This window comes from Lissotriton helveticus, chromosome 12 (assembly GCF_964261635.1).
Source record: "Lissotriton helveticus chromosome 12, aLisHel1.1, whole genome shotgun sequence".
Classification (NCBI taxonomy): Eukaryota; Metazoa; Chordata; class Amphibia; order Caudata; family Salamandridae; genus Lissotriton; species Lissotriton helveticus.
Genome location: NC_136073.1, coordinates 915787757 through 915811614, shown reverse-complemented (window position 1 = coordinate 915811614; position 23858 = coordinate 915787757). Strand labels below are relative to the sequence as shown.

General features: G+C 48.7%; 1 protein-coding gene across 1 annotated transcript in view; it reads left to right on the top strand.

Annotated features, from left to right (window-relative positions):
* Positions 1-23858, top strand: part of LOC144798233 (uncharacterized) — a 197805-nt gene that overhangs the window by 106138 nt on the left and 67809 nt on the right. The window lies entirely within an intron of this gene.

The window sequence follows — 23858 nt, the reverse complement described above, 5'->3', positions numbered from 1 at the left end:
CTTTTCCCTGTATTTCTATTGGGCAGATCCAATAGCGAGACCTCAGACTCGCACTCACTTGTCTGGTCATTTACAATTAAGGGTTCTGGTCTTGGCTGGGCTATGACTGGGGAAATGACTGGAGGTTTTGGACTTTCATGTCGATCCCCATACAATGGAACCACGGGTCCGATTGTTACTGGGATTGTCAATGCTTCAGGACTGGTATTTAACTGGGAGATTTTCTGAATTATTTCAGCTCTCTGTTTTGCTAGAACTTCTCGCTCCTTTTCTTCCAATAATCTCTCTACGGATTTGTCATGTAACACCTGTGGGGTCAGAGTGGGAGCATAACTCGGGGCAGTGGGATGAGTCTCACTAGGTCCTTCACCATAATTTGGTCTTGGGAACAAACTTCCTGTACCTAGGGACCTTGGTTCTCTTTCATATAAAGGCTGTAAAAACGGCATTCCTGAACCTGATGGTCTCGCCTCACCTTCGTAGGGAGGTCTCGGGGAAAAATCACCTTCACAGGAGTATCTTGCATCCCCACTAGCTGGTATTCATGGATAGATATCTCTTGTATCTACGGGACCTAAACTCTCGGTATAAGGAGGTATGGGGCAATCCCCTCCCACACTGGCGGATCGGGCCTCATCCTGGAGATGAAGTCTTCGGGAATTATCCCCCTCACTGGAAGGTCTATTTCTTTCATTATAAGGAGGCGGACTTCTCATAAACAGGTCATCTAATAATTCATCATCCGACTGTCCAATAGGTACCCAATGTTTGCATTTTTCTGTTTTCTTCTCCCCCCCAGGAGGACCACATGCTGGCATCATGGGAAATAGTCCTTCTACAATCATATTCTGTCTCCACTGTTTCATCTTTTTGGCTCGGGCTTCCTGCTTACATTTTGGATAAAATTTAGTAAACCCTTTATCCATTCGGGGCTTATCTCTTTCAAAAGCCTCAATTTCCCATTCCTCTAGTGCTTCGTACTGCGTTAATCGAGGTCTGGGATGTAAATCATTCATCCGGGTTCTCAGATTAAATAGAATCCTACTGTTAAAGGTACCCTCTAACGGAAAAGCCAATACTCCGTCATCTTTCGTGTATTCCGCCCAGTTCTCCAACCATACACATGTGTTGTACCCTTTATCGAACATCATGAAAGATGCGGGAGTGTTGGGTGGCGGTATGACAACACCTTCTCTAGTTTTAATCGGCTTGTCCTTTTTGAAGTAATTCTTCACTTTGTTTACAAGAGACAATTTTCTCTTATTTCCATACATAATGTCGTTTTTAACGCCTTTCCACTGATCGTTCTCAAATCCCATATGCCGTCGATCAGGTCTGGTATGCGGTCTATACGAATGCCACATCCGATTTTTACGAGTGACTTTGTTTACAAAACTCACTTCCAATCCCAGTGCGTCTATTATTTTCGTGCGACCAATAAAATGCACGAGTTCAAATAATCTCGACCAATGGGTGCGCGGCCTTTCGCGAGACTGTTCTCACGCTTTGGCACTCACCCCTCCTTTACAATTCCAGCTCTGCTACAAACCCGCTGTGACTACCAATCCCAGCGCGGCACAGAGTGACGTCAGAGCAGCTTCGCGCCTGACTCCCTCCTTTACAAGGTAACGGAAACTTTCTTTCTTTCTAAAGTGCTAGTGCTTGGTTATTTAACAACGAATACACATTCGCCACTGTGCTCATGTGTCTAGACAGGAAAGAGTTTTGTTTCACTGCAAGTAAACTACTTCCATTTACTTTTCACACTCTACGGGTAGATCTCTTCTGCCTACCCTTCACACTAGCATTGGGGCACCTGCAACTTCCCTAGACTCATCCACCTTTCCGGGATATATCCAAGTCTAAAGTTTCACCAGCGAGCCCTTTTGCTTTCGCTCACGCTCCGATGAACCTGCTACTCTTCCGGTGTGACCCTCACTAGGTTATGCCACAATAGGAATTTTGCCAATGAACCTCGTTACTAACATTTATTCAATCATACATTCAGAAAAACCCTAGTTAGTGCTTCCAGTTCTGCCTAACCTGCACCAACTTTCCTTGAAAGCCAGTGACCTCAAAGCAAGTGGATTCTATTCACCACTCGCTATTCAATTCCCCGGGGATTTCCGACAACATAGATAGCGTTTTACATACGAATGGATTAGCAGATATAACAGTATAATAACAAGAACAACGATTTTAAAACATTTCATAATTTTTCAAAGCAAACATTTCAAGTGAGTGATCAGATCACCCGAATTGCCTACTCTCGTTAGCAGCAAATAAGGTTTCCTACCTAGCAGCATCCAACTTGGCTAATCTAACTAGTCCTACCTAACCTTTAACTATTCCCTAACCATCCTCTGCTACCAGAAAATTACTGATAGAGATCGCAGGTCACCCGACCAATAATTTCACCACTTATGTTTTCGGGCCCATATACTTCAATTCATCCTATACATTGATCAGATGACCTTACAATCTACTACCAATAATCACGAGTCCCTTTCGATTATTTCCAGTGTACCCGACTTACCATCCACCGTTGCGGGTACCTATGACCACGATGGGTCAGGGAGCTAGCTGTAAAAGGAAAGGCAGCAAAATACAAAACCCAACCTAAAAATAATTTCGATGTTTCATCAAATGACCACGGACAACTGGGAAGTTTTAAGTCTCTTTATCTAGAGTTCAGGCTTGAAAAATCATTAGGCTTACAGATAAAAGGAAAACGATAATCAAGGTAACAAGGGTACATAACCATACAGGAAAAATGTAAGGGCAACCATCTAAGTTGTAACTAGGGCTACAGGGAACACGCTAAGACAGTTTTCATGAATGTGAATGAAAATTTGGAATCCTAACAGATATAGTAAGGGTGAAAAATGAAAACACGCTATAACTCTAACAAACTACTTCAGTCAGTTTTATACGAGAAAAGTATAGTCCACATTAGGAAATTGCAAACTGCAATGGAGAAAATGATTTCTAAAAGGTAGGGTAACATAGGAACACGCTATGAAATTAAATGCAAATAACTTTATGATATGCAATGGTTGCGGAAAGCATGGAAAATTATCATATGCAAAGTACGTCTTTATTGAAGCAAAGACAGAAAATAGAAAGGTGCAGTTTTAGAGTTTTCGGCAAGATATTTACCTAGACTGGTGTGAAAACCAACCCTGGCCACGGGTCAGTTAAGGACAGGAAATACCCCAAGGAATAGCAGTCATCAATGGGACAGCAGGTGCAGAACCGACACCCCAGGACAGGACAGGAAACCCAGATTAGGATCAGGACCACCAAGGAACGACCACCACCCGCAGTTCAGAAGCAACGCCTGCGCTCCACCCTCTCTGCAGCTATCAGTCGGAACCCCGATTGGGTTAGCGAACTCCCCAGCAAAGTGCTCCGCCAGCACTTTAAGGTTTAGTAAAACCTTAGTCTATGGTCAAATTCGGACAGAGTGCTCCGCAGCGATCTGTATATTCAGTCACCTATTGAGTGCGTTGGGTCAGTGACAGGTCAGCTATTCGGACAAGTCGGACAATTTCTCTAGCTAAACCTAGGCTAGATATACTCTTTTGGATCAGTGTACCACCCCCCAATGTTGCAAAGTGTCAGAATCCCCAATTTCGATTGGTCCTAAGGTAGGATGGGTTAACACACCAATCAGAACAGACTTATTCAAGACCTATTTTGCATTCTAAGGTACCGCCTAGCAAGATTGGGGTTCTCATGAGACAAGCCAGTAGAATACAATGAAATGTTAACAATTGTTTCAATATGGGTACAGACGACTCCGTCCTGCTGGGTCGCAGGTCACTTTCTCAGGAGCATCTTGCCCGTCTCTGCCAGCTGGCTGAGTTCCACTGTTCAAGGCTGAATTTCCCCTGGCTGCGCGACATGCGCAGAAGGGACCTTCAAGATGGTTCTCGGCTCAGTCAGACCCCCCAGTTATCGTGGTACATGAAAAGTAAGCAAAAACAAATTAACACATAGAAATAAATGAATAAACTACATAACATGATTGTGTACTTATGAATTATCACTATAAAAATATACTATGCAATTATTTATTAGTGCAACAGACAGAATCACAAAAGCAACGGTGCAAGCTTCACCTCGTTATTAGAAAGCGCGGCCATCTTATGGCTATTACGCATGCGCACCCTTTCCCTCCAAATGTGACTGCGTTATGTCACGTGATTATGCCTAACGCATGCGCAGAATCAGAATTCAAGCAGCATCCATTTTTAAAAGACAAGGGTTATTCGTATTAGTGAAACACATAGGCAAGCATCACTATGATACACACGCACATTTCAAAATACATAAATTAGTAAAACAAACAATTGGAATTACGAGATTATAATAAATTTTCGAGGTTCTTGACTCGAGCAAGTCGCGATGCGAAATCTTGCTCTATCAGTACAACACTGAATGTAGGAACACCAGATTAGCCTTAGGAGCTGCGATTAAGGGGAGGGATTTGTCGTCTATTCGCCTTGCCCGAATTGATTATAAAAAAAGCATAGCAAATGCGAAGAAATTGTGGGATGAGCTCCACTGGCAAGAGTTAAAGGAGGCTAGTGATAAAAAAAGATTCTAGGCTATTCTGGAACATTGTAAAATGGGGTAAGGGGGATGCATCGGAGCCTCCAAACAACAATGTATGCCAGGCGGACTGGGTTAACTACTTTAAGCCCCAGTACGCCGATACTCAGCCCAATAACTTGATGGTTGGCTATAGGCCTTTCTATTATAAAGACAACGTATTTAGTAACAGCGAAGTTATGATGGCCCTGAGCTCAGTGTCTAATGGTAGAGCTCCGGGACTAGATGGGGTGCCGGCGGATCTTTTTATCAACGACAAAGAGCGCTGGAGCAAATATATTCTTCTTCTTCTTAAAGCAGTTGCCCAGGGCGCTAATATACCGGCGTCATGGCAAGGCGCAGTTATAATTCCTGTTTTTAAGAAAGGGGACAGATCCCAACCAGGAAATTATAGGCCCATAAGCCTAATTGACACCATCCAAAAGGTGATTGGTAGGGTGGTTGTTAATAGACTTTTGGATTGGGCCGATGAGAACAACGCTCTGCCCCCAATTCAGGCAGGATTTCGAAAATCTATCAGCACGATGGACCAGGTCTTTCGTTTCACTCTATTACAGTGGAAGACTGTGTTACTGGGCAAGGGCAGCCTGTATGCGGCTTTTGTTGATTTGTGGGCTGCCTTCGACCTAGTCCCAAGGTCTAAGCTGTGGCAAGTGCTGAAGAACCTGGGCCTACCAGAAGAATTGTTCACATTGCTAATGAAGCTCCATGAGGCAAACTTTGCGAAGATCCAGTGGGGAGGGCATGGTATGGTCACTTCAGATTTCCCAGGTGAGCGGGGGTATGTCGATGGCCCCCACGCTGTTCACGTTGTATATCAATGGTGTTGTTGCCCGTATGTTGTCTGCAAATGTGGACGCCCCATCATTGGCTGGTACCATGATACCGATTTTAATGTTTGCAGATGACACTCTGATTTTATCCAAGACCCCGAGTGGATTACAGCATGCTTTATCCATCTTTGATCAATTCTGCGAGGATCATGGCTTAGAAATCAATTTGGCCAAAACAAGCTCATGGTTTGTAATCCTTGTCGTGGCCGTAGATCCCACATTGTCATGAATGGTCGTCATTTAGAGGTGGTCAATGACCTTACATACTTGGGAATCCACGTATCAAATGACTTAAGATGGTCCAAACATATAGATATTGCAACTATAAGACACAAACAAATAGCCGGTGCCCTTGGCTCTGAGCACAGAAAATCCCTAACAAAACCAGTAAAACCAGCACTTCAGGTGTATGAGGCCAAAGCCCTCGGATCAACACTTTACGGTGCTGAGCTGTGGGGCTATGAGAATCTACAGTCACTGCAAATTGCGGAAAACACGTTCTTCCGACTTATTACTGGCCTCCCTAAAGGTACTCCCTTGCTGCCGCTTAGGTTTGATCTGGGCAGGAAGGCTGTTGCAGATTTAGCAAGGTTGCGCCCAATCATGTACTGGCGTAAACTCACAAAATAGGATGGCTGAAAGAACTTAGAAAAATGTTGGGTGTCCTCGGCCTCCACACGTTATGGGAAAACCCAGAGGGAGCCTCATTTCCATCTAAGACAGCCCTCAAAGAGATCTATTGGGAAAGGGTGGCCGAACGAACCTGGAACGGAACTAGCTCAGAGACTATGGCTGGAAGATTCCTGGAAGCGAAGTCCCTTCCCAGCCTTGAACTTTACTGGGATGTCATCACTAGCCCGAGGGATAGGAAGTTGTTCTTCCAGATCAGAACGGGTGCCCTTGCCCTAAGATCTCTGACAGGCAGGTGGGGTGCATGATGAAACAGTTGGACACTTTTTATTTGCAAGTAAGACCTATGCAGAGCCCAGACGCATTTGGCTTACCTCTATGTGCAAGAACCTAGGTACGACTAGCAGTGTGGTAGCCCTAAGAATTATACGTACGAGTTCTTCACTGCCTATAGTAACAGCCGCTGTTAAATATCTTGGTTGGTCATGGTCCATTCAACAAAAGTTTTTAGACAGATGATTGTAGACGACGCACTGCCAGAGTGTCTGTATTTTATCTGTAAAATGTTATCTTACAATGTAATTGATGTATTTTATCTGTTTTTAGCTTTACTTTTAAATACAAATGTTTTTTAATGGTGTTATTGATGATTGTAAATGCTTTTATGAGTTAACCTCGAATAAAGCAAATTTGAATTGAAAAAAAATTTGAATTCAAATGCATATGGTAATTCCATGTGAAATACATATGATGTAACTCCATGTGAAATACATATGGTAACTCCATGTGAAATACATATGGTAATTCCATGTGAAATACATGTAATTTGTAATTTGTAATTTATATTTATATAGCGCGTTATCACCAACGGTCTCTAAGCGCTTTGAGAGAGGGGCCTGCTTATGGTTGAGGGTAGGGAGACGGTACTTTACTGTGGGCCCCAGGCTTCCTTGAACAGGAGAGTTTTGAGTTGTTTCCTAAAAGGCAACAGGGAGTGTTCCTTACAAAGGCTGTCAGGCAGTCTATTCCAGATCTGTGGAATGATGGACGAGAAGGCTCTGCCTCTCATGGTAGACAGACGGGTGCGGGGGCAAACTAGCATCCTGGCTTCCGAGGATCGAAGTACACTGGTTGGGGCGTAGTTCGTTAGGCTATTTCTGATGTATGTTGGTGCCTTGCCATAGATGGCTTTGTGTGCAATGCACAGTCCCTTGAACTTAATCCTCTGTCTGATGGGGAGCCAGTGTAGCTGGCGAAGAAGGGGGGAGGCGTGAGTGCGACGTGGGACTTTGAACACAAGCCGAGCCGTGTCGTTCATAGTAGTCTGGAGTCTGGTCAGTTGGTAGTCTGGGAGTCCTAAGTAATGCGAATTACCATAGTCCAGTCGGGATAAGATGAGTGCTACTACCACTCGTTTGAGGGTCTCAAAGGTAAGTAGCTGGGCCAGTTTTCGCAGCTGCCTGATTATATTGGAGCAAACCCCGACTGTGGTGGATACCTGTAGAGCCAAGGTTAGTTTGTTGTCAATTTTTATTCCCATGCTTTTAACAGCCATAGCTGGCCCCGGATATTTGCCCAACTCGGGAGGCCAAAAGAGACAGTTCCAGGGGTTGGCGTCATTGGTGACGGCCAGCACCTCCGTTTTATCTGGATTGATCTTGAGGTGGTTGGCCGACATCCAGTTTATTGTGAATTTTAAGATGTCCCGAACTTTCCGGTGAGCTGGTAGGGAGTTGTCTATCCGGATGATAATTTGGGTGTCATCTGCGTAGTTGTATATCTGGCACTCCAGCTGGTTGAGTGCGGCTATCAGGGGCTGTAGGTAAGCATTAAATAAGAGGGGAGGGACTCCGCATGGGAGGATGCCTGGCCTGGATACTACATCCCCCAGCTGCACTCTCTGAGAGCGATCTTACAAATTACAAATACATGTGATAATTCCATGTGAAATACATGTTAACTCCATGTGAAATATGTATGATAATTCCATGTGAAATACATGTTAACTCCATGTGAAATACATATGGTAACTCCATGTGAAATACATATGTTAACTCCTTGTGAAATACATATGGTAACTCCATGTAAAATACATATGGTACCTCCATATGAAATATATATGGTAATTCCATGTGAAATACATGTTAACTCCATGTGAAATACGTATGGTAATTCCATGTGAAATACATGCTAACTCCATGTGAAATACGTATGGTAACTCCACGTGAAATACATATGGTACCTCCATGTGAAATACATACAGGACTTCAATGTGAAATACATACGGTACCTCCATGTGAAATACATATGGTAATTCCATGTGAAATACATGCTAACTCCATGTAAAATACATATGGTAACTCCATGTGAAATACATATGGTACCTCCATGTGAAATACATATGTTAACTCCATGTGAAATACATATGGTACCTCCATATGAAATACATATGGTATTTCCATGTGAAATACATGTTAACTCCATGTGAAATACGTATGGTAATTCCATGTGAAATACATGTTAATTCCATGTGAAATACATAAGGTAATTCCATGTGAAATATATAGGTTAACTCCATGTGAAATACGTATGGTAACTCCACGTGAAATACATATGGTACCTCCATGTGAAATACATACAGGACTTCCATGTGAAATACATATGGTACCTCCATGTGAAATACATATGGCAATTCCATGTGAAATACATGCTAACTCCATGTAAAATACATATGGTACCTCCATGTGAAATACATATGTTAACTCCATGTGAAATACATATGGTACCTTCATGTGAAATACATATGGTACCATCATGTGAAATACATGTGGCAATTCCATGTGAAATACATGTTAACTCCATGTGAAATACATATGGTAACTCTATGTGAAATACATATGTTAACTCCATGTGAAATAAATATGTTAACTCCATGTGAATTACATATGGTAACTCCAGGTGAAATACATATGTTAACTCCATGTGAAATACATATGGTAACTCCATGTGAAACACATATGGGAATTCGATGTGAAATACATACGGTACCTCCATTTGAAATAAATTTGTTAACTCCATGTGAAATACATATGGTAACTCCGTGTGAAATAAATATGTTAACTCCATGTAAAATACTTATGGTAACTCCATGTGAAACACATATGGGAATTCGATATGAAATACCTATGGTACCTCCATTTGAAATACATATGTTAACTCCATGAGAAATACATATGGTAATTCCATGTGAAATACATGCGGTATCTCCATGTGAAATACATATGGTAACTCTATGAGAAATACATGTGGTACCTCCATGTGAAATTCATACGGTAATTCCTCGACCCATGAAACGTTTTGTGACCCTTGGCTTCCGCTGCTAATCTCCCGCCATGATATACCCCAAAAAGACATTGTAACGTCACATTTTTTTGTAGAGGAATATTATTTGAATTTAATTTTTATTGTATTTGTGCAGGTGAAATAAACATACAAAAGTCAATCAATCAAACAATCAGAGCATTTGTAGAGACGACTACTCACTCGTGAGGGTCTCAAGGCGCTGAGGGGGTGGTGGTAGCTTCTATAGCTCAAACAACCAGGTCTTGAGAAGTCTCTTGAAGGTCAGCAGGTCCTAGGTCTGTCGCAGGTGGATGGGGAGGGTGTTTCATGTCTTGGCGGTGAGGTGGGAGAAGGATCTGCCGCTGGTGGTTGTTTGGCGGATGCGCGGGACCGTGGCGAGGGCGAGGTCAGCGGAGAGAAGCTGGCGGTTGGGAGTGTTGAGGTATGTCAGTCCGGTGTCATGGAGTGCTTTGTGAGCATGGGTGAGGAGCTTGAAGGTGATCCTCTTGTTGATGGGGAGCCAGTGCAGGTCCCTCAGGTGAGCGGTGATGTGGGTCTGGTGTGGTATGTCGAGGCTGAGGCGCATGGAGGTGTTCTGTGTACGTTGGAGTCTCTTCTGAAGTTTGGCCGTGGTTCCCGCAAGGGATGTTTGTTTAATTAATGACATAAAAATAACTTCCCAAATACCAACCCGTCATCAGCAGAATCACTCAGGTTTGTTCTTGTGTTTCCAGTGTTTGCTTGAGTCACCAGCAGCTGGAGTATCTATAAGACATGTACGCCATGAGTGTGCAGGGAATGTGATTATTGGGGTATATGTTTCTCTTCGTTTTGACAAAGATGTGTCCAGTTTGCTCGGTCTGGTTACAGTGGATGTTGAAGACCTGCTTTCCAGTGTGTAGGAACTGGGGTCACCAGTTCCCCGGGGGTAGCTTGGCTCGAGCAGGCAGGCACCCGAAAGCTTAGGTGTAAAGTGACCAGACAGCACACACATCCACTGAGACGATGAAACGCGCACAATGACTGAGACCACACCAGTAAGTTTGCATAAAAATCAATAAGTTTTATCTAGATCAAGGTTGTGTCTGGTAATTCCTTTAGAGCAATCAATAATCACAGTAATCATAACTCATTAAGGTATCTCATCAGGGGAGCAAAGGGAGCAGTTAATTAATCCATGTAGCTTGTTTCAATAGCTATCTTCTTAAAGGAGCATGACAAGGGTTATCTGTGGGCCTAACTTCAACCTTGCGTTAGGCAGAGACTAACATCTCCTCAGGCAAAAGCAACCATTTCATTAATCAAGGATAAAACATTTGATTGAACATATGCAGAGCATTTCATTAAGGCAAAAATAAACATTGCCTAAGGTAAAACGAGCATTTCATTGAGCATAGATAAACAATGCATCAGGCAAAAACACTTCATTAATCAAAAATAAACCAGGCATCAGGGCCTCCAATAACTGCCATTTAACGTCACCCCAGGCAGGGGTTAACTCGACCATTCACCGGTCCCGGGGCTTAACTAATGTCCTGGCCCAGTTCACAGTACTCTTATGGGCCTTCTGGGGCCAATAACAGTCTCCCGCGGGAGAGGCGACCTCGGGCCTCCCTGGGGGGTTTACCTTTTCTTTGGCCCACTCGGGGCCCTTACGGAGGTTCCAGTGCTCTGGCAGGGAGGAGGGGGCTCACGCTGACTCCAGAGCGCCCTTGCCGGTATTCTCAGTTTGGGTGGTGTGCAGGTGAATCAGGGGAGGCCCGCGCGCTCTAGCGCTCCTTTCGGGGGTCTGCTGGCTGAGGGTAGGGCTCCTCCGCTCCTCCGGCAGTGTCTCTTCCTGTTCCCGGGCCTACGATGGCGTCAGAGGCCCGGGGACCACTCAGGAGGCTGGCGCGAGGTGGGCGCGGCCTCCGCGGCCAATCACAGGGCAGGCCAGGCGGGCGCGTTGGTTGCAGCCAATGGCTGTGCGGCTGAGGGCGGAGGCGTGGCTAATGACGCGGCCGGGCGCCCCGTCACGTGAGGTGAGTGTCCCGGTCTCCAAGGCCTAGCGCGGCCTGTCTGGAATTTCGTGGCGGCCTTCTCACGGCCTCAGGGGCCACCGTGAGACTCTGGCTGGGCTGCGGCAGTGACGGGGCCCCCACCAGGCGCACCGGAGGGCAGCGCCTCTCCCCAACTTTCTCCTGGGCTGGTCGCGGCCCATAGCAGCACGGCGGCGGCCCTCTCCTGGCGTCGGGGCCGCCGGGGGCAGATGACAGTCGGGGGGGTCGCTCCACAGGGCACACAACGCTCGGTCTTCGCGGTGCCTCGCGGGGAAGAGGAGCGCTTGGAAGTTCCTCACAGGTTCGTCGATACCAGCGCTTCACAGGACCCAGCAGGTGAGCGCTTGAGGCAAAATTACAGCGCTTCGCAGGTGGCACACAAGGGAGCGCTTGAGGGACAATTAGGCAGGACAGGCGACATGACAGTGGCAGATCAGAGTGCCAGCGCTAAGTAGGGAGCGCTTAGAAGGTAGCTTAGTTCAGTCAAAACAGGTCAGGGCCACACCGGGGCACAGGTTGAGCAAGAGAGTGCAGAGTGGATAAAGCACTGGTACCTGGTTGATCCCCAGTGGTCCTGGTGACACAGAAAAGTGGGCTTCTCGGCGCTTGGTGGATCTTGTGCCCTTAGTTTCTTGAAGGGGGGGGTTGAGTTGAAGGCTGCTGACAGGATTCCTCAGCAGGTCACTGCAGGTGGTATCTGGGTTCCCCTCCCGCCGGGCCAGATCAGTGGGCTAGTTCAGTGTTCCTCACACAGCTTGGTGGGCAGCGCCTAAACCCTGTCACCCCCAGTGGCATAGGTTCCTGCGTGGGTTTCCCCAGGTCAATGATGCCCCAACTGACTGAAAACTTTCCCTCCTTTTCTTATATATGCTCAGGTCAGGTGACCACTCTCTGAGGCGGCAAAAGCAGACCCCGCCCCTATTCTAGAAAGTTCCAGGAGCTTCCCTACACTAACTATTGGCAGGCAAGGCAGGCTGGAATGGCAACAATGTTTAGGGGTTCCAGCCAGCTCCTGGCAACCAGGGTGCTACACAAAAAGACCACTCTGAAGTAGCTGGGGCATATGGCAGCCATGTTTGAAGTAGAGAGCACCTGCACCTTAGCATTGGTTAGCAATGGGAAGGTGCGCGGAGACCTAAGGCCAACAAAAAATAGAAGGTGGGAAAAATGAGGCCAGGCCGAAAAAAAATAGGGAAAGACCACCCTAGGGCTGACAGGTCTAACACAGTGTCTATTGATATTTTGCTCGTTTTTTGGTTCTTTGCTTCTGCACATCTGTCCCCCCATGAGTGAGGTCATCCCCACACTGATGCTTTTGGGCACATGTTGCCTCAGGGTCTGGCTCCACCTTTGATTAAAATATGTCAGAATAGGACAGATTGATTGTGCCTTAGGAATATAGGGACATTAACCCAAGGAAGGGCATTGATTGTTCATTTACCCAAGGTACGGCATTGGCTATTCAATAACCCAAGGTAGGGCACTGGCTGTTCAATAACTCAAGGTAGGCCATTGGCTATTCAATGACCCAAGGTAGGGCTTTGGCTATTCAATAACCCAAGGTAGGGCACTGGCTGTTCAATAACTCAAGGTAGGGCATTGGCTATTCAATGACCCAGGGTAGGGCATTGGCTATTCAATAACCCAAGTTAGGGCATTGGCTATTCAATAACCCAAGGTAGGACATTGGCTATTCAATAACCCAAGGTAGGGCATTGGCTATTCATTAACCCCTGGAAAGGTATTGGCTGTTCGATAACCCAAGGTAGGGCATTGGCTGTGCAATAACCCAATGTAAGGCATTGGCTATTCAATAACTCAAGGTAGGCCATTGGCTATTCAATGACCCAAGGTAGGGCATTGGCTATTGTTGGACCTGGGCCTCTTGGCAGGGTCATCCCTAAACTTTTTGCCTTCCTCCAATACTCTCTCTGACCTGTTTTTGTTGGTTTAATGACTCTGGGCACTTTGCCACTGCTGACCAGTGCTAAAGTGCATATGCTCTCCCTGTTGTAAAGTGTACATGTGATTGATGTCCATGATTGGTTCATTGGATTTACTGTTAGTCCCTAGTAAAGTGCACCAGGAGTGCCAGGGCTTGTGAATGCCAATACTGCTAGTGGGCCTGCAGCGCTGGTTGCGCCACCCACAGAAGCAGCCTTAAAATGTGTCTAGGGTCTGCCATTGCAGAACCTGCGTGCAGTCTGGTACTGTCATGCTAGCTGGGCAAGTGCACACACTTGCCAGCCCCTGAACCTTCCCTTAACTTCATATTAGTCACCCCTATGGTAGGCCTGAGGGCAGGGTGCATTGTAGTGTAAGGTAGAACATGCCCTGATGTGTGTGGCATGTTCTAATAGTGAATTACTACCAAAGTCGTTTTTCACTATTGTAAGGCTACCTGTTCCCTTCTAGGCCAGATGGGCTGCTGGAATTATTACACTCTATAATCCCAGCAGGCTCAGGGAACATGGTAGAAATTCATGTTTAGTATGCCTGAACTCAGAATAATAAAATACTTCTTTTAGTAAAGTTTATTTTAATATCCTGTGTTTGCAAATGCTACTTTTAGAAAGTTAGCATTTGCTTGCCTAACCATTTCAGCCCGCCTCTGCTTGGATGTGGATCTGACTGTCTGGTGTGTGTGAGTGACAGGGCTGGGAGTTGACAGGTAGTGAATAGCCAGATGACACCTTAGTGGGTGGTGGGAGTTTCCCCTGAATGATGCATCAGGCTGTGCTCTGCCTCCACAATGCTGGCTCCGCCCTCCTGGGGAGCGACTGATGACTCAGCCTGCACCTGGCCCAGGAAGGACCGAAGCTTGTCAACAAAGTGCTCAGGCCACTCCTGCCCTCACAATGCCGGCTCCGCCCCCCTGGGGAGCGGCTGATGTGCCTGCACTCACACTGAATACAGAAGCCAGAAGTACCCACAACAAGTACTCAGAGACTGGAGCAGTTATGCAGAGGCCCCCCTGGCTTGCTAGAACAAAAGAAACTGGGTATAAAAGAAGGAGCCCTGCTCCTTGTAAATTAGATCCAGTTTGCGCAAAGAAGAAGCTCTGCCTGAAGAGAAGGACCCTGGAAGCTGCATGGAGAAGTACTGACTCTGACCCCAAGAGACTGGCCTGTGGTGGGTGCCTTGCTGCTGAAGGAGAGCAGGAGAAGAAAGACGGAAAGACTTTGCTTTTATTCAACTTGTGCCAAACTCTGCTGAAAGATCTCCAAGGGCTTGCTGCTGAACTTGCCCCCTGACCAGCGCCCCAGGAACAGTGGGCGCTACCCCCGTCTGGAAGAGGAACAGCTGCTGTGTATTGTCGACTCTGCATCACCGCCCTAAAGGACCTGTGCTAACCCCTGTCCTGCCAAGCACCGTAATTTCCTGCCGTCGCAGCTCGCACCGCAAAGGTCAGCCTGTCTGACCCCAGCCCCGTGACTGCCTCCCCGACCGGAAGAGACAACGCAAAGCAGAGGACCTGTCCGGTCCGATCACCACCTTCTGCTGCCCCCGCGCTGTGGAAAGTGAAGAGGAGACGGACTTCAGTACGTGTGCCCATCGGGAGGAAAGAGCCCTGCAGAGACCCTCGCAATCCGCTGCACCCCTCTCCAGGCGAACCCAAGACGCAGCCCCTGCCTGTAAGCCTGTGTCCCCTGAACACCGCCAACCTCGAGGTTAGTGCTCCTGTGGTCTCCGTGCCACGTCACCCTCCTGGAAGGCACCACAACAGGGACGTCTGCCTGGCATCGGCCGCACCGAAGCTGAAAAGGACACGAAGGTATTGTGTGCTAAGCAAGCAGCATATTAGCCCGCGCTGTGTGCTCCCAATTGTATGCCCTGCCTTGCTCTGCCCCCCCAGGAGAGGCCGCACCGCACTGTGAAGGGTGCCTTGCCTCCCGGAGATCCTCCGCTGTCAGAAGGGACCCCTCTGCACTGACAATTCCTGAAAGAAAGCATTCCTGAAGGTGCCTTGGCCCCAGAGGCTCCTCTCACCCTTCCCTGCTCCTCACTGCAGCCGGGAGCCCCCACCTCTGGCTGTGCCCTGGCCCCAGAGGCTCCTCTCACCCTTCCCTGCTCCTCACTGCAGCCGGGAGCCCCCACCTCTGGCTGTGCCCTGGCCCCAGAGGCTCCTCTCCCCCCTCCCTGCTCCTCACTGCAGCCGGGAGCCCCCACCTCTGGCTGTGCCCTGGCCCCAGAGGCTCCTCTCCCCCCTCCCTGCTCCTCACTGCAGCCGGGAGCCCCCACCTCTGGCTGTGCCCTGGCCCCAGAGGCTCCTCTCACCCCTCCCTGCTCCTCACTGCAGCCGGGAGCCCCCACCTCTGGAAAAGGCCGGGGCTCCTCTCATCGCCTGCTTGCTGCTCTGCTCCGAGCTCAGCCCCCACCTCTGGAAAAGGCCCAGGGTTTTTCAAGCCCCTCTCTGGTCTCCATTCCAAGCATACCGCGAGATGCGTGAGAGTTGGTAGGGGCCGAGTCAGTTTCACCCTTGAAGGCAGGAGAGGCGCTGCAAGGCGCTCCGAAGGCCGGGGAGGGTCCCAAAGCCCCAGAGCAGAGAGAGGCTTTCTCTTTGAAAGGAAAGAACACTGAAAGAACTGTTTGGGAATAACACTAAACAAAGATTGCTTATTACTGAGAAAGAACTGTGGCAACTTAACCTAAAGAGTAACTGGAACCTGCATTTGAAATAACCAAGACTGTATTTACAAGCCTGCTTGAAATTTATATAAAGAGAATATATTTTTACAAATACAGTTTGGTGTCATTGTGTGGTGGGTTGGTTGTGACGGTGTAATATTGCAAATGTTTAACCTTACATGCCCCAGAGATTAGCCTAAGACTGCTTAAGCCACACTACCTAGAGGGTAAGCAGAGGTTGTCTTGAAGGTAACCCTCAGCCCTGACGAGGAAGAGAGAGGCCCTGATTGTCGCCAGTGTTGCACTGCGCCAACCAGAGACTCCCCCTTCCTACATTGGACGCAGCGGTGAGGATAGCGAATTTACATTTGCAGTGTTCATGCCTTAACTATTGACCATTGCACAGTGATGACAGTCCAGTAACTAAGCCACAGACTTTGTTTTTTTTGGATTTATGATTTGCGAGAAGAGATCTCCATGTGTTTTTGAAGTCATGCCTGTGTCAGTGAAAATGGAAAAGGCAGCATCCATTTCTTCTATTGACTGTGATTGGGAGAAACTAGAAAACTACACTGGGAAACAGCTCAGGAGCTTCTGCAAAAATTTGAACATTTCCATGACCGGACTCTCCAGAAGGGAGCAGTTCCAAAAGGCGCTGAGGGCCTGGGTCAAGGCAAGGAATGCCCCTGGAAAGGATTTTGAATTTGAGGATGCAGAACAGCAGCTGGAGGGACCCCTGACTCCAGAGTGTAGGGGTGCAACCTCCCCATTGGGTAGCAGTGTTTCTGGCCGAGGTCTGTCGCCAGAGGAGCTGGCGGACAGACAGGCAACCCGAGATCATGAAATGAAGTTGGCAGAGCTGAAATTGAGTTGCCAACTGGAGCTAGAATCTAGGAAGTTAGCCCTGGAAGAAATGAAAATGGAGCTTGCGCATGACTTAAGAATGAGGAAACTTGACTTGGAGCTCGAGGGGCTTGAGGCCAGGAGGGCTTCAGCCCAGCAACAAGAAATGTGTGTAGCTCAGAGATTGAGCTTTGCTGAGTTGGAGGTGGAGTCCAGCTCAGATGGTGGCAGCAACATTCAGGTATCTAGTGCAGACAGCATAGCGCGCGCACCTAGAGGTATGGCACCTGACTTGGAGGGGGTTAACATACACCAGGAGGTTCAAGGGCATGAGGTAGCTCCAGTAGTGTGCAGCGTCCCTGAAGGGAATAGGGTAGCTGGCGTAGGAGTTCATGGTCCTAGTGGTGGGAGGGATTCCCCCATGGTTGAGGTCCTGGTGGGTGAGTGTAAGGACCGCCCAGAAGAGTGTGGGTTGTGTGACAGAGACAGTTCGCTACTGTCTGGCCAGTCTCAGAAGAATGGTGTGGAGTATGTGTGTGAGGCGCTGGATGGTGAGGTGAAGGATAATTTGGTTAACCCTACTAGGGGGCTGTGTAATCCAATTGTGGGAGAGCATACTTTAAGTCCCAGTTTTCCAGAGCTATGCCAACACCTGTTTGAGAGTGAGTTCTCTGGCCCCAGGGAGCTCACATTGGAGGCAGACCTTGTGGTGGATTCCAGAGGGTCTGGAGAGGCATTGGGGTGTGATCCTGTGGGGAGTGTCTCAGGTATCTTCCAGCCCAGAGTGGTGGAAGTGGCGCAGAGTAGCCCAGCTAGGTCCTGTAGTAGTGAGATGGGTGTAGGGCCTCACGTCCTGTCCTTAAGGGGAAGGAGTGAGAATGGGTTTTGTCCCGGTAGTGCCCAACCTCAGTCTCAGAGCCTGGATGGTTCTTTAAGGGAACACCAGGTGGGGAGCCTAGGCTGTCCGGATGAGTCACCCGCTGAGGGGGATCCCCCAGTGGCTAGAGAACGTGGAGGCTCTGTAAACAGGGCTCCAGTAGTTCTGGTGACTGGCAGTACCACTCCAGTTTGGAGGGTGCAGAAGTCCAGAAAGAGGGGCGAGAGGGGGAAAGAGTCCCCAGTGGAAGAACCAGTGGGTCAGGGGCCAGCCAGCAGGGCTGCGTCCCCAGTGAATGACCAGGGGGACACCACTTCTGTCCTGGGGGATCTTCCCGCACTGTCAGAGGGACAGGGGTTGGGAGATCTGCGCCGGGCAGGCTGTTGCACGACACATGAGCTATGTGCCACCCTCAGGGGGGGCAGGCGTGCTCCCCGGAAAGTCCTGGTGCGCCAGGCAAGTGTTCAACTGCAGGGTTGGGTCCCTGAGTTGAGAAGCCAGGGTCAGGTGTTGTCTGACCTGGAGGGCAGGACCACTGTAATCAGTGTCCTGGCCCATGTCACTTCTAGGGGTACCACTCCAGTTGGGAGTGGGCAGTACTCTGGAAGGGGGTGCAGAGGGAGGGAGTCCTCGCCTCTGACCCCGGTGCAGTTTGAGGGTTTAGACCCTAGGTTTAAGGGCCAGGTGCAGGGTGTCCCCCCTGACCTGGTGCCCCAGTTGCAGGATAGCACCCCTGAACTGGTGGGCGAATTGTGCAGGTCACCTGCCACAGGTACCCTGACAATTCTGGAAGGGGGTACCACTCCAGGTGGGAGGGTACAGAGCCCCCAGGAGGAGGACCGGGTGTGGGAGAGGCCACCCCAGTCTTTAGTACAGCCGTCAGGTACAGACCTGAGGCTGGTGGGTCAGTGCCAGGATGGCATACCTGACCTGACAGGAGGGAGAGTGGACCAAGGGTGCCAAGCACCTGGGGCTAATGCCCCCCACTCTTTAAGGCCACAGAGGTTTGAGAGCCCTGAGAGGCATAAGGCTTGGGTCTCATTCCTGACTACTGTCAGTGGCCACTGTGACATTTTTCTGTCTGCCTGTTGGGACACACCTGTGAGCGAATTAAGGTTCAAGGCTGCACAGGTGGTGTCCACAGGTGTAGAGAAGGGTTTCCCATGGATTGGCTTGGTGGACCCTGAGAGTATGAACAGAGGATTTGAAGGAGGTGCAGATTGGCGTAGAACTGGAATGTGCCCCTGCTGTTGCGGGCCAGGTCCAGGTTCTATCGCCCAAAACAGGGAAGCCCATCACAGTGGTGATTGGTCTACCCTGCGTTTTGGCTGGAAGGGGGTTGTGTTGGACCTGGGCCTCTTGGCAGGGTCATCCCTAAACTTTTTGCCTTCCTCCAATACTCTCTCTGACCTGTTTTTGTTGGTTTAATGACTCTGGGCACTTTGCCACTGCTGACCAGTGCTAAAGTGCATATGCTCTCCCTGTTGTAAAGTGTACATGTGATTGATGTCCATGATTGGTTCATTGGATTTACTGTTAGTCCCTAGTAAAGTGCACCAGGAGTGCCAGGGCTTGTGAATGCCAATACTGCTAGTGGGCCTGCAGCGCTGGTTGCGCCACCCACAGAAGCAGCCTTAAAATGTGTCTAGGGTCTGCCATTGCAGAACCTGCGTGCAGTCTGGTACTGTCATGCTAGCTGGGCAAGTGCACACACTTGCCAGCCCCTGAACCTTCCCTTAACTTCATATTAGTCACCCCTATGGTAGGCCTGAGGGCAGGGTGCATTGTAGTGTAAGGTAGAACATGCCCTGATGTGTGTGGCATGTTCTAATAGTGAATTACTACCAAAGTCGTTTTTCACTATTGTAAGGCTACCTGTTCCCTTCTAGGCCAGATGGGCTGCTGGAATTATTACACTCTATAATCCCAGCAGGCTCAGGGAACATGGTAGAAATTCATGTTTAGTATGCCTGAACTCAGAATAATAAAATACTTCTTTTAGTAAAGTTTATTTTAATATCCTGTGTTTGCAAATGCTACTTTTAGAAAGTTAGCATTTGCTTGCCTAACCATTTCAGCCCGCCTCTGCTTGGATGTGGATCTGACTGTCTGGTGTGTGTGAGTGACAGGGCTGGGAGTTGACAGGTAGTGAATAGCCAGATGACACCTTAGTGGGTGGTGGGAGTTTCCCCTGAATGATGCATCAGGCTGTGCTCTGCCTCCACAATGCTGGCTCCGCCCTCCTGGGGAGCGACTGATGACTCAGCCTGCACCTGGCCCAGGAAGGACCGAAGCTTGTCAACAAAGTGCTCAGGCCACTCCTGCCCTCACAATGCCGGCTCCGCCCCCCTGGGGAGCGGCTGATGTGCCTGCACTCACACTGAATACAGAAGCCAGAAGTACCCACAACAAGTACTCAGAGACTGGAGCAGTTATGCAGAGGCCCCCCTGGCTTGCTAGAACAAAAGAAACTGGGTATAAAAGAAGGAGCCCTGCTCCTTGTAAATTAGATCCAGTTTGCGCAAAGAAGAAGCTCTGCCTGAAGAGAAGGACCCTGGAAGCTGCATGGAGAAGTACTGACTCTGACCCCAAGAGACTGGCCTGTGGTGGGTGCCTTGCTGCTGAAGGAGAGCAGGAGAAGAAAGACGGAAAGACTTTGCTTTTATTCAACTTGTGCCAAACTCTGCTGAAAGATCTCCAAGGGCTTGCTGCTGAACTTGCCCCCTGACCAGCGCCCCAGGAACAGTGGGCGCTACCCCCGTCTGGAAGAGGAACAGCTGCTGTGTATTGTCGACTCTGCATCACCGCCCTAAAGGACCTGTGCTAACCCCTGTCCTGCCAAGCACCGTAATTTCCTGCCGTCGCAGCTCGCACCGCAAAGGTCAGCCTGTCTGACCCCAGCCCCGTGACTGCCTCCCCGACCGGAAGAGACAACGCAAAGCAGAGGACCTGTCCGGTCCGATCACCACCTTCTGCTGCCCCCGCGCTGTGGAAAGTGAAGAGGAGACGGACTTCAGTACGTGTGCCCATCGGGAGGAAAGAGCCCTGCAGAGACCCTCGCAATCCGCTGCACCCCTCTCCAGGCGAACCCAAGACGCAGCCCCTGCCTGTAAGCCTGTGTCCCCTGAACACCGCCAACCTCGAGGTTAGTGCTCCTGTGGTCTCCGTGCCACGTCACCCTCCTGGAAGGCACCACAACAGGGACGTCTGCCTGGCATCGGCCGCACCGAAGCTGAAAAGGACACGAAGGTATTGTGTGCTAAGCAAGCAGCATATTAGCCCGCGCTGTGTGCTCCCAATTGTATGCCCTGCCTTGCTCTGCCCCCCCAGGAGAGGCCGCACCGCACTGTGAAGGGTGCCTTGCCTCCCGGAGATCCTCCGCTGTCAGAAGGGACCCCTCTGCACTGACAATTCCTGAAAGAAAGCATCCCTGAAGGTGCCTTGGCCCCAGAGGCTCCTCTCACCCTTCCCTGCTCCTCACTGCAGCCGGGAGCCCCCACCTCTGGAAAAGGCCCGGGGCTCCTCTGATCGCCTGCTTGCTGCTCTGCTCCGAGCTCAGCCCCCACCTCTGGAAAAGGCCCAGGGTTTCTTCGAGGCCCTCTCTGGTGTCCATTCCAAGCATACCGCGAGATGCGTGAGAGTTGGTAGGGGCTGTGTCAGTTTCACCCTTGAAGGCAGGAGAGGCGCTGCAAGGCGCTCCGAAGGCCGGGGAGGGTCCCAAAGCCCCAGAACAGAGAGAGGCTTTCTCTTTGAAAGGAAAGAACACTGAAAGAACTGTTTGGGAATAACACTAAACAAAGATTGCTTATTACTGAGAAAGAACTGTGGCAACTTAACCTAAAGAGTAACTGGAACCTGCATTTGAAATAACCAAGACTGTATTTACAAGCCTGCTTGAAATTTATATAAAGAGAATATATTTTTACAAATACAGTTTGGTGTCATTGTGTGGTGGGTTGGTTGTGACGGTGTAATATTGCAAATGTTTAACCTTACATGCCCCAGAGATTAGCCTAAGACTGCTTAAGCCACACTACCTAGAGGGTAAGCAGAGGTTGTCTTGAAGGTAACCCTCAGCCCTGACGAGGAAGAGAGAGGCCCTGATTGTCGCCAGTGTTGCACTGCGCCAACCAGAGACTCCCCCTTCCTACAGCTATTCAATAACCCAAGGTAGGACATTGGCTATTCAATAACCCATGGAAAGGTATTGGCTGTTCGATAACCCAAGGTAGGGCATTGGCTGTGCAATAACCCAAGGTAGGCCATTGGCTATTCAATGACCCAAGGTAGGGCATTGGCTATTCAATAACCCAAGGTAGGGCATTGGCTGTTCAATAACCCAAGGTAGAGCATTGGCTATTCATTAACCCAAGGTAGGGCATTGGCTATTCATTAACCCATGGAAAGGTATTGGCTGGTCGATAACCCAAGGTAGGGCATTGGCTGTTTAGTAACCCAAGGTAGGGCATTGGCTATTCAATAACCCATGGTAGGGCATTAGCTATTCAATAACCCAAGGTTGGGCATTGGCTGTTTAGTAACCCAAGGTAGGGCATTGGCTATTCAATAACCCATGGTAGGGCATTAGCTATTCAATAACCCAAGGTTGGGCATTGGCTGTTCAATAACCCAAGGTAGGGCATTGATTGCTCAATAACCCAGGGGAGTGCATTGGCTATTCAATAATCCAAGGTAGGGCATTGGCTGGTCAATATCCCAAGGTAGGGCATTAGCTATTCAGTAACCCAAGGTAGGGCATTGGCTACTCAATAACCCAAGGTAGAGCATTGGCTAATCAATAACCCAAGGTAGGGCATTGGCTAATCAATAATCCAAGGTAGGTCATTGGCTATTCAATAACCCAAGGTACGTCACTGGCTAATCAATAACCCAAGGTAGGGCATTGGCTATTCAATAACCCACTGTAAGGCATTGGCTATTCAATAACCCAAGGTAGGGCATTGGCTAATCAATAATCCAAGGTAGGACATTGTCTGTCTATTCAATAACCCATGGTAAGGCATTGGCTATTCAATAACGCAAGGTAGGGCATTGGCTAATCAATAACCCAAGGTAGGGCATTGGCTGTTCAATAACTCAAGGTAGGACACTGGCTATTCAATAACCGACGGTAGGGCATTGGCTATTCAATAACCCAAGGTAGGCCATTGGCTATTCAATGACCCAAGGTAGGGCATTGGATATTCAATAACCCAAGTTAGGGCATTGGCTATTCATTAACCGATGGAAAGGCATTGGCTGTTCAATAACCCAAGGTAGGGCATTGGCTCTTCAATAACCCAAGGGAGGGCATTGGCTGTTCAATAAACAAAGGTAGGGCATTGGCTGTTCAATAACCCAAGGTAGGGCATTGGCTATTCAATAACCCAAAGTAGGGCATTGATTGTTCAATAACCCAGGGGAGGGCATTGGCTATTCAATAACCCAAGGTAGGGCATTGGCTGTTGAATAACCCAAGGTAGGGCATTAGCTGTTCATTAACCCAGGGGAAGGAAGGGCATTGGCTGTTGAATAACCCAAGGTAGGGCATTGATTGTTCAATAACCCAGGGGAGGGCATTGGCTATTCAATAACCCAAGGTAGGGCATTGGCTATTCAATAACCCAAGGTAGGGCATTGGCTATTCAATAACCCAAAGTAGGGCATTGATTGTTCAATAACCCAGGGGAGGGCATTGGCTATTCAATAACCCAAGGTAGGGCATTGGCTGTTGAATAACCCAAGGTAGGGCATTGGCTGTTCATTAACCCAGGGGAAGGAAGGGCATTGGCTGTTGAATAACCCAAGGTAGGGCATTGATTGTTCAATAACCCAGGGGAGGGCATTGGCTATTCAATAACCCAAGGTAGGGCATTTGCTGTTCAATAGCCCAAGGTAGGGCATTGGCTGTTCAATAACTCAAGGTAGGACACTGGCTATTCAATAACCGACGGTAGGGCATTGGCTATTCAATAACCCAAGGTAGGCCATTGGCTATTCAATGACCCAAGGTAGGGCATTGGATATTCAATAACCCAAGTTAGGGCA